The sequence below is a fragment of the Rhinolophus ferrumequinum genome, chromosome 23, assembly GCF_004115265.2.
Source record: "Rhinolophus ferrumequinum isolate MPI-CBG mRhiFer1 chromosome 23, mRhiFer1_v1.p, whole genome shotgun sequence".
Classification (NCBI taxonomy): domain Eukaryota; kingdom Metazoa; phylum Chordata; class Mammalia; order Chiroptera; family Rhinolophidae; genus Rhinolophus; species Rhinolophus ferrumequinum.
Genome location: NC_046306.1, coordinates 24,723,779 through 24,733,824, shown reverse-complemented (window position 1 = coordinate 24,733,824; position 10,046 = coordinate 24,723,779).

Below are 10,046 nucleotides of genomic sequence, written 5' to 3'. Positions count from 1 at the left end.
CATATCTCCACCATGCCACACCACGCTGCACACCTGTACACACCCACTAGCAGTCTCAGCCTTCATGCAGGAGCCCTGAGTTTCAGAGCAACAAACTTTAGACCCACATAGGCCTGGATTTGAAGACCAGCTCCTGTCCCTGTTCACCCTGTGACCCCTGCTAGGCCTGTGGTCCTCCCTGAACCTTAGTAAAATGAAGACAATGACCCCTCTTTATGGGGCATGAAGGGGGTGATTGGGATAACTCATGGATAGCGCCTGAATTCTTAGGGAGCCTGACTTGCTCGTCCCTCCTCTCTTGCAATCAATCACCTGTTCTTTGGGGGTGGACCATTGCTGAACTTGTCCATCTGTCTGGGTTAAATCTACCCTGGAAGTTGGAGGAGAGACTCAGTCTGATTTCTTGCAGGGTCTTCTGTTATTTGGGCTTCTTGCTGGGCTTCCTTGTGATAACCCAACTGCCAGAGGTGACGTCAACCTAGGCTCTTGGGAGGAGATGAATAACAAAAAGAGGGGAGTGGTCCTCTGGTTCGAAGACAAGGCTACCCTGTCTTTGTGAGCTGGCTGTAGCCTGGAACTTAGAGACCAGGCAGCCACAGGTACCCTGTGACCTTGAGCAAGAGCTCTCCCCTCCCACATCCCCAGCTTCTCCACCTGTAGGCTAGATGTACTGGACTAAAGTGTTCTTAAGGGCCATTCTAGCTCAATGTCTAAGATTCCAGAGTTCAAAGACTCTCAACTTCAAAGCATCTAAAGTCTTATGAGGAATGAAATAGAGGGAATTTTATTTTCATGGGAGCTGGAAGGAAAGTTTCTCTTTGTTGGGAAGGGCCTTGAGGGGATGACTTGGGCCATCAGAGGTGGGTGGGGTTGGGCCAGCCAGGAAAGAGGAAGTAGGAGGGAGTAGACTCCTCGAGACAGGCGCAGAAAGGGTGGGCCGTGGTCTGTGTGCCACTGCCTCCTGCGAGCACCCAAGCATCCAGGAAAGTATATAAAAACTCCAAACTGTTTGATGTGGTTGGATTTCTTATAGAAAGTGGCAAACATCTTTAATGAACAGACCCAGGCCCTACCAAAGCTGCTTTTCTGCCTGTGCAGGGTCAGACTCCTCCCCACTAATGATAGATTGTTCAGGGACCTTTTATCTTTCATCTTGGGTTTGCCTGGACTGTGGTTTCCAGTAGACTGGGCCATTCAAGGGCACTCCCCACCTCCCTCAACAACCCAAACAACAATTCATACTCAGATTTAGGGGCGAGCAGTGTAGCCTGGCGATAGAGGCCTGGGATGAGAGCCAGGAGACTGTGTTATCTCTGGGCCAAACTGGCTGTGTGACTCTCTGCAAGTCAGTTACCTTCTTTGGGCCTCAGAGCCCAGGTTCATTCTCTGATTCTAAATAATCAGGCTAGAGATGGCAGACAAGATCCAAAGACAGGGGCAACTCAGGATACGTCAACGTCACCTACACCAATGCCTGGTACACAGTGGGTGCGTCACAAATTAAAACCCAGGCCCGAGGAATAAACAGATGCTTTAAAAATAGTTCAAATGCTTTTCTGACTGTAAAGATAAAAACTCGTGTAGAAAATCCAAGCAACACAGAGAAAGAAGAAAGTATAGATGCATAGGTAAATTACACAAATCCTATTGCTCGAAGAAGAGGATTTGTAATCTGATGTTTTGCTTAACCACATATTGTGCTTATATTATGCTCCCTTTCAAATCACAGAGTGTAGACATGCCCTGTCATCACCGGTGGCATCTCTTGTGTGACTCTACATAATTTAACTAACCCGTCCCAAATCAACGGGGATTTAGATTTTTTCCAGTTTTTGTGTCCTTGTAAAGAAATGTAGTGCTATTTTTACAGGTATTTTTGTGTACTTCCCATTTCAGGCTCCTTGACTGAAGACCACTTTCAGGCTTCAGACCTCTCTGTCTTCTCACCTGTTCCCCACAACCAACCCCTATATCTGGTGGAGAGGAGGTCATGCTAAAGCGCCCTGTCCTTTTGGTGGGGGGAATACAGAAAAATAGGGGCCTTGGAGCAGGCAGTGGAGGATGGAGGAGGGGCTTTCTTCAGGGGGCAAAGCAGCAGAGGCCCTGGCAGAGTGCCTGCTTTTTGAGTAGTAATGGATTATTCACAGGCTTAAGACCAGCAAAGTGTGGGCAAAATAATTTTTTAAAAATAATTTTAAATAAAACAGTAATTAAAGTGATCGCCTTGGGAAAAATAAGAATTCCGTTGGATTTCTTTACTTTCACATTCACTCTTGTTTTAATGATAGGGATTGAGAGGGCATCGTGACTTTTTCAAGACTCAAGGTATCGACCTGGCAGTGTCAGATGCAGAGCTGTGAATCCATGAGTGTGTGGTCTGCCGGCCAACCGTATCAGCGTCACGTGGGAGCTGGTTAGAAATGCAGATTACTGGGCCCTGCCCCGGAATCCATATTTTAACAGTTCCTCAGGTGATTCTGAAGCACATTTAAAGTTTGAGAAGCTCTATCCAGAGCAGATAGTACTCAAAGGGAGGTCCAGGGCCCTCAAGACTCTTAGGGAATCTATGAGGTCAGAACTATTTTCATAATACTATTAAGGATTTTTTTTTGGCCTATTTCACTCATTCTATCATGAGTGTACAGTGGGGTATTCCAGAGGCTACATGATATGTGATATTACGAAAAACTGAATGCAAAGCAGATGTTTTTCTATTAAGCCTTCTATATAGTTCACAACATTTGCCAAAAAAAAAAAAAAAAGAAAAGAAAAGAAAAGAAAAGAAAAAAGGTAAAACAATTTCACTCTTACTAATATTATTTTTTGTTTTGGAAAATATAGTTATTTTTCATAACTACATGTTATCGGTATTAAGATGCAATGGGGTTTATTCGTTTTTAAATGAGTTAATGAATAAACATTTTGTAAGTTTCTGAGTGCTAATTTCCAAGTTGGTAAATATTCATAGCTATAACTCGTGTAAGCAAGTGCTGTTTGGGATTCTCAATAGTTTTAAAGAGTTTAAAGAGGTCCTGAGACCAAAATGTTTGAGAACTGCTGGTTTAGCATCTGCTTCTCCTTTAGGATACCAGTTCTGTCCCTCAAGAGAAAATCTTAAGCTGAAAATCACAGGAGAGGGGGCCTGAGGCTATGGACTCAAATAAAGATGAGGCCATGGGCCGGAAAAAATCCAGGAGCCAGGGATAGCCCACAGAGCCTTCTGGTTCTGGGAACCCTCATTTCCAGAGTCCTGTGGTTCCAGCAACCGCAGGTCTGATGCTGCCTGTGGGTGAGTCTCAAGGTCTGAGCAGCCAGCTGGAATAAAACCACTGTGTGTCCAGGCTGGGAGTCACTATATTGTCTTGAGAATTCATCCTCATGGGACACTGAGTCAGAAGGACCCACCAGGGCTAGACCTGGACTGGTCTGGTGATAGGCTGTCCCTTCCCCTCCCTGGGCCTCTGTCAACCGAGCTGTAAAATGGATGATACTGCTCCCCTCTTACCTCTGGGCAAAATCATAGGGCAACTAATAAAATACCGTGAAGCGCTAACTCATCTCTACATCACCTCATACTCAGAATAATAAACACAGTGACATAGACAGTCAGAGTTCAAACTCTGGGAAGGAGGTGCTTGCCCAGCCAGCAGGCAAGTTGCGCTTGTTGTTGCCCACTGTCTGTGGTTCAGAAGCTGCGGGGCAAGCCAGCAGGCTAGAGGTGGCCTCACCCCATCCAAGGGTCCAGGTGTTGCCCTGTTCATGCATCTACCTACCTCTCAAACATCATCAGGACCTAGAAGCTGCTGTGAGGCTATACTATAAAGCATCCAGAGCTCACTGTGGGAACTTGGGGTGCTCACAATCCACTCATCTACTTAGACATTCATTCTTCACTAGTTCGTTCCTTCCAAAACTCATTCAGCAAATGCTTCCTGCCCACTAACGGGCAAATCACTGTGGAGCCTACAGACACGTCAGTGGCTGTGGCACCTTTTCTATCAACGTCTAGATATTGTGGGGGAGCAAAATTTGGCACCCCCAAATGTGCCACTTTGGCATATTGATTTTTTTGAACTAAAGTTACCTGAGAAACAGTTGGTGCAAGAGGGGCCCTCTGAAGCTCTTTTCTGTCTCCCGGAAAGCAGGAAATGAGTCTCCCATGTGAAAGGTACCCTCCCTGTACCAGGAGGTTAAGAGACATCCTCATCAGCAGAGGTAGGAACTTCAGGGCTGAGAAGGCTGTGTAAACAAACTGCTTAGTGTCTTCACTAATTAGTATCCAAACCTAAGTTTCTTTGTCTTGTGAGTTCTTCACAGATTTATTGTTTCTTTGTCTAAAAAGTATAAAAGCTGCCTGCTTTGGTTGTTTCTTTAGGTCCTATAACTATGAGACCTCCATGAGCATGAAATTCAACTTGATTTTCTCCTGTTAATCTGTCTCATGTCAATTTTTTTATTATTATTTTCAGGTGTACAAAACAATGCAATAGTTAGACATTTACACCCCTCAAAAAATGATAACCTCCCTCCCGCAATCTACTACCGCTCTGATATCGTACATAGCTGCTACAATTTCATTGACTCTATTTCCTATGCTCTACTCCACATCCAATGAATAAAGGAAGTCTGACAATTAAGTTCGTGAACTTGCCACCATGTGCTTACATTGGCAGCACTGTACAAACAACTCAGTGAGGTTTCATAACCTTGGTATATCAGTGTCTCACAGCTGTGTTCATGTCGACATGTGGCTGTGTCTATCTGAGTGGCGTTCATTATAGTTGTTGCGTGTTTTTGTGTGCTGTTGTGAAAATGTCTAAGTTTGAATTAGAGCAATGAACAAACATTAAATTTCTTGTTAAACTTGGCAAGAGTGGAAGTGAAATCAGGAACTTGTTAGTCCAAGTTTATGGGGATAATGCCATGAAGAAAATGGCAGTGTACAAATGGATTAAACGGTTTTCTGAGGGGAGAGAACGCGTCACTGATGAAGAGAGGTCAGGGCTGCCAGTAATGAGCAGAACTGATAAAAACATTGCAAAAATTCATTGAATTGTGCATCAAAATTGCAGGCTGACTGTGAGAAACATAGCAGACCAAGTCAACACTGATAGAGAAAGAGTTAGGAAAATCTTAACTGAAAATCTTGGCATGAGAAAGCTGTGTGCAAAAATGGTCCCGAAGGAGCTCACTGATGAACAAAAGCAAAGGAGAGTCGAAGTTTGCCAGCACCGTTTGGAGAGGCGAGATGGTGTTTTGGGCCTTGTTATCACTGGTGATGAAACATGGGTGTACCAATACAAAACAACCCTGAAAAAAAGTGTCAAAGTGCACAATGGAGGTCAGCCAATTCTCCACCACCAAAAAATTCCATCTGTCCAAATCAAGAGTCAAAACGATGTTGCTAACCTTTTTTTATATCAGAGGGATTATTCATTATGAATTTATACCAACTGGACAGTTAACCAACTTTACTATTTGCAAGTGATAAAAAAGCTGTGTGAAAAAGTTAGACGAAAACTACCTGAACTTTTTGTCAACAATTCATGGCTCTTGCATCACGACAATGCTCCAACTCACACAGGGACTTTTTAGCCAGGAAACAAATAACTGTATTGGAACACCCTCCCTACTCACCTGATCTGGCCCTCAATGACTTTTTTCTTTACCTAAAGATACAGGAAATATTGAAAGGAAGACATTTTGATGACATTCAGGACATCAAGGGTAATACGATGACAACTCTGGGGCCAGGCCAGAAAAAGAGTTCCCAAATTGCTTTGAAGGGTGGACGAGGCGCTGGTGTCGGTGCACAGCTTCCCAACGAGAGTACTTCAAAGGTGACTGTAGTGATATTCAGCAATGACGTATATAGCACTTTTTCTAGGATGAGTTCCCGAACTCAATAGTCTGACCTCGTAATCAACTGGGAGGATGAAGCCGGGGAGCCTGTACTTGGGAAATAGAGGACTTAACCCTCATTTTCCATGGTGGGAGGTCACTGGACAGTTGTCATTATATTTTTGAAAAATATGAAAAGGCAGTGATTAAAGTAATGGAGCATGTTTTTTGGAGATAGGAATATAAAATTTTTAAAAATCAGGTTAAAGAAAGATGTACTTGTTTTGTAATTCTGCATAACAAATTACCGCAAATAGTGTTTTAAAACAACATTCAGGGTGACGGATGGCTCAGTTGGTTGGAGCGCGTCCTCTCAACCACAAGGTCGCCAGTTAGACTCCTGTAAGGGATGGTGAGCTGCACTCCACTTGCAACTAAAAACGGAGACTGGACCTGGAGCTGAGGTGCGCCCTCCACAAAACAAAACAAAAACCAAAAACCAAAACAAAACAAACAAACAAAAAATCCATGGAAAACATTTTGGTGGCTCCTCAAAAAGTGAAACATGAAATTACCACATGACCCTGCAATTCTACTCCTATGTATGTATTCAAAAGAATTGAAAACAGATCCTCAGACACGTACATGTACACCACGTTCATGGCGGCATGATTCACAATGGCAGAGATGGGGAAACAACCCAAATGTGCAAAACAAACCAGGGGATGGCTGGATAAACAAATTGTGGGATATATGCACACAAGGGAATATTATTCAGCTAAAAAAACAATGAAGCACCGGGTGGGGGCTGGGAGATGAGGGTAAGGGGGATCACATATATGGTGATGGAAGGAGAACTGACTCTGGGTGGTGAACACACAATGGGATTTATAGATGATGGAATACAGAATTGTACACCTGAAATCTATGTAATTTTACTAACAATCGTCACCCCAATAAATTAAAAAAACAAAAACAAACAAACAAAAAGACAATGAAGCACTGATGCATGCTACAACATGAATGAATCTTGAAAACATTATGCTAAGTGAACAAGACCAGAAACAAAAGGTCTTATACTGTATGACCCCGTTCATGTAAAATATCCAGAATAAGTGACACCAGAGAGGCAGAAAGCTGACAGATGGTTGTCAATGGCTGGGGCAAGGGTAACAGGGAGTGACCGCTTCATGGATATGGGTTCTTGTCTGGGGGATGAAAATGTTTTAGAATTATAGAGAGGTGGTGGTTGTACAATACTGTGAACGTACTAGATGCCACAGAATTGTTTGCTTTAAAGTGGTTAATTTTATGTGAGTTTTGCCTCAATAAAAAACAAACACCCATATAATCTAATTGTATGGTATCGTCCTGGATTAGGGTGTGTGCAGCCCACTAATCTATGAAAAGAACCAACCAAGTTATAACCTAGTTTTCGTTCTCCTCCTCCCTCCTCTTCCCCTGCCCTTCACTCTCCTCCTCCCCACTCCCCCCTCCTCCTCCTTCTTTTTCTTCCTTGGCTGCTCCATTCTGTTTTTCCATTTAATTCCATTTCAAAATATGGAGTAGTACACTGCCCTTTACAGACCCTCCCTTCCCTTTAAAGAATGGAGGAAGGGGTTACTGCCTTTTGAAAATGTTCCGGGCTGCTTTAACTTGAGTAGTAACCGCACATGACAAATCTATATTCTTCAGCATGGGGAGGAATATCCAAAAATTAGGACCTTGTATATATGAAATAAAACTCTATTTCTGCAAAAAACAAACTAAACCAAAAAATAACAACAAAAACCCACCCACCTATCTTGTTACAGTTTCTGTAGGTCTAGGCTTAGTTTAACTGGATTCTCTGCTGAAGGACTCACATGGTTAAAATCTACGTGAGTCTGATGTCAGCCATGGCTGCTCTCACACTGGGGTTCTCTTCCAAGATGAACCCTGCAGTTGTAGGACTATGGCCCTTGTTTTCTTGCTAGCAGTTAGCTCTCAGCTCCTAGAAGCCATCCACAGTTACTTGCCAAGTGGCCCCCACAGGCTGTTGGCAAAGTGGATGTTTGCTTTCTTCCAGGCTGGCCAGAGCAGGTCTTTCTGATTTCCTCTGCTGCAACCAGGAAAGAAAAGTCTTTGCTTTCAAAGGGCTCACATGAGTAAGTCAGGCTCACTCAGAATAATTTCCTTTTTGCCATATAATGTGACACAATCATGGGAGTGATATCATATTCATAGTTTCTATCCACACTCAAAGGAGATGGGATTTTTATAAGGGCAACGAGGGTCTTTAAGTGGTTGTATAATTCAGGGTTCTCCAGAGAAATAGAACCAATAAGGTAGGTAGATAGATAGATAGATAGATAGATAGATAGATAGATAGATAGATGATAGATAGGTAGAAAGAGATTTATTATAAGGAACTGGCTCATGTGATTATGGAGGCCGACAAGTCCCAAGAACAGCAGAGTGAACTGGCAAGCTGGAAACTCAGGAGAATGAATGGAGTAATTCTAGTTCAAATCTGAAAGCCTGAGACCCAGGAGGAAGTGCTTGGTTCCAGAGTGAAAGCCAGCAGGCTCGAGGTCCAAGAAGAGCCCATGTTTCAGTTTGAGTCTGAAGGCAGAATAAAAACAATGTCCCAGTTCAAAGGCAGTCAGGCAGGACGAGTTCCCTTTTACTCAGAGGAGGGTCAGCCTTTTTGTTCTCTTCGGTCCTTCAACTGATTGACAAGACCAACCCACATTTGGGAGGTCAATCTGCTTTACTCAGTTTACCTATTTCAATGTTAATCTTACCTGAAAGACTCACAGAAACACTCAGAATAATGTTTGACCAATTATCCAGGCACCCTGTAACTCCAGCAAGTTGACACATAAAATTACCATCACAGTGCCTACCACAAAAAGGGAGAGCAGTTACCACTGGAGAGGGGGCTTTAGAGGAAATGGAATGGGTGACTGATGACTTTCATAAAACCTTGTAAAGATGTTTGATCTGTCCTTAGACCTGGGCCATGCACCATGTCCCTCCCCACAGGGAGAGATTTCTGTGGAGCAAAGAGCACATGAGCACATGGAGCCAGTGACCCCATCTTTCATCTAGACCATGCTCTGGGACCCCTGAAAACCCTGGTCCAGCAGCTCCAAGACTACATCTAAATCCTGAGCTAGCTGGTCCCTTCCCCAGGCTGATCCTCTTGTTGATGGATTGGACAATTTGTGTGCAGCCCGAGATCAGATAAATGGACTGGGGCTCTCTATTGACAGATGGGTGCAGATGGCACTGCAACATGTTGGCTGCGATGTCTTTTGAAAATTAAACTTGGAATTTTGAGATAATTGCAGAATCACATGCAGTAAGATATAACACAGAGATCCCAGGTACACTTTACCCAGTTTCCCTTAAAGGTAACATCTTAGAAAAATTATAGTACAATGTCACAAACAGGATATTGACATAGATACAATCCATGGATCTTATTCAGCTTCCCATTTTACTCATATTGATGTGTGTGTGTGTGTGTGTGTGTGTGTGTGTGTGTATTTAGTTTATGGAATTTTTAATCACATGTGTAAGTTTGTGTATCCACCAGCACAGCCAAGACAGAGAATAGTTCCATAGGAGCCTATTATAAAAAGATTGCTCTTTTGTAACCACACCAGCCTCTCTCTTGCACCCCTCCTCCCCATCTCTAACCGCTGGCAACCAATACTCCACTCTCCATTTCTATAATTTTGTCATTTCAAGAATGTTACATAAATAGGATCATACAGTATACGTACTCTTAAGATTACAATCTCTTAGGGTTGGCTTGTGTCCCCTCTGCTATAGACTATAACCCCCATGAGATTCATCCAACTATTGTGAGTATCAATAGTTTGTTTTAAATCCTGGTGAGGATGTGGAAAGCTGGAATCACTCATATGTTTCTGGAAGGAATGTACAATGGTACAGCCGCTCCGAAAACACTTTTGACAGTTTCTTATAAAACGAAACAAGCAATTCCCGTATGACCCAGCAACTACCCTCTGTGGCATTTATCCCAAGAAATGAAAATTCATGTTCACACAAAAACTTGTGCACGAACGTCCATAGCAGCTGTATTTGTAAGAGCCCAAAGCTGATAACAACCAGGCCTTCAGTGAGTGAATTGTTTCACAGACTGTGGAACATCGAACCCCTGAAATTCTACTCAGTAATAAAAAGGGGTGAAC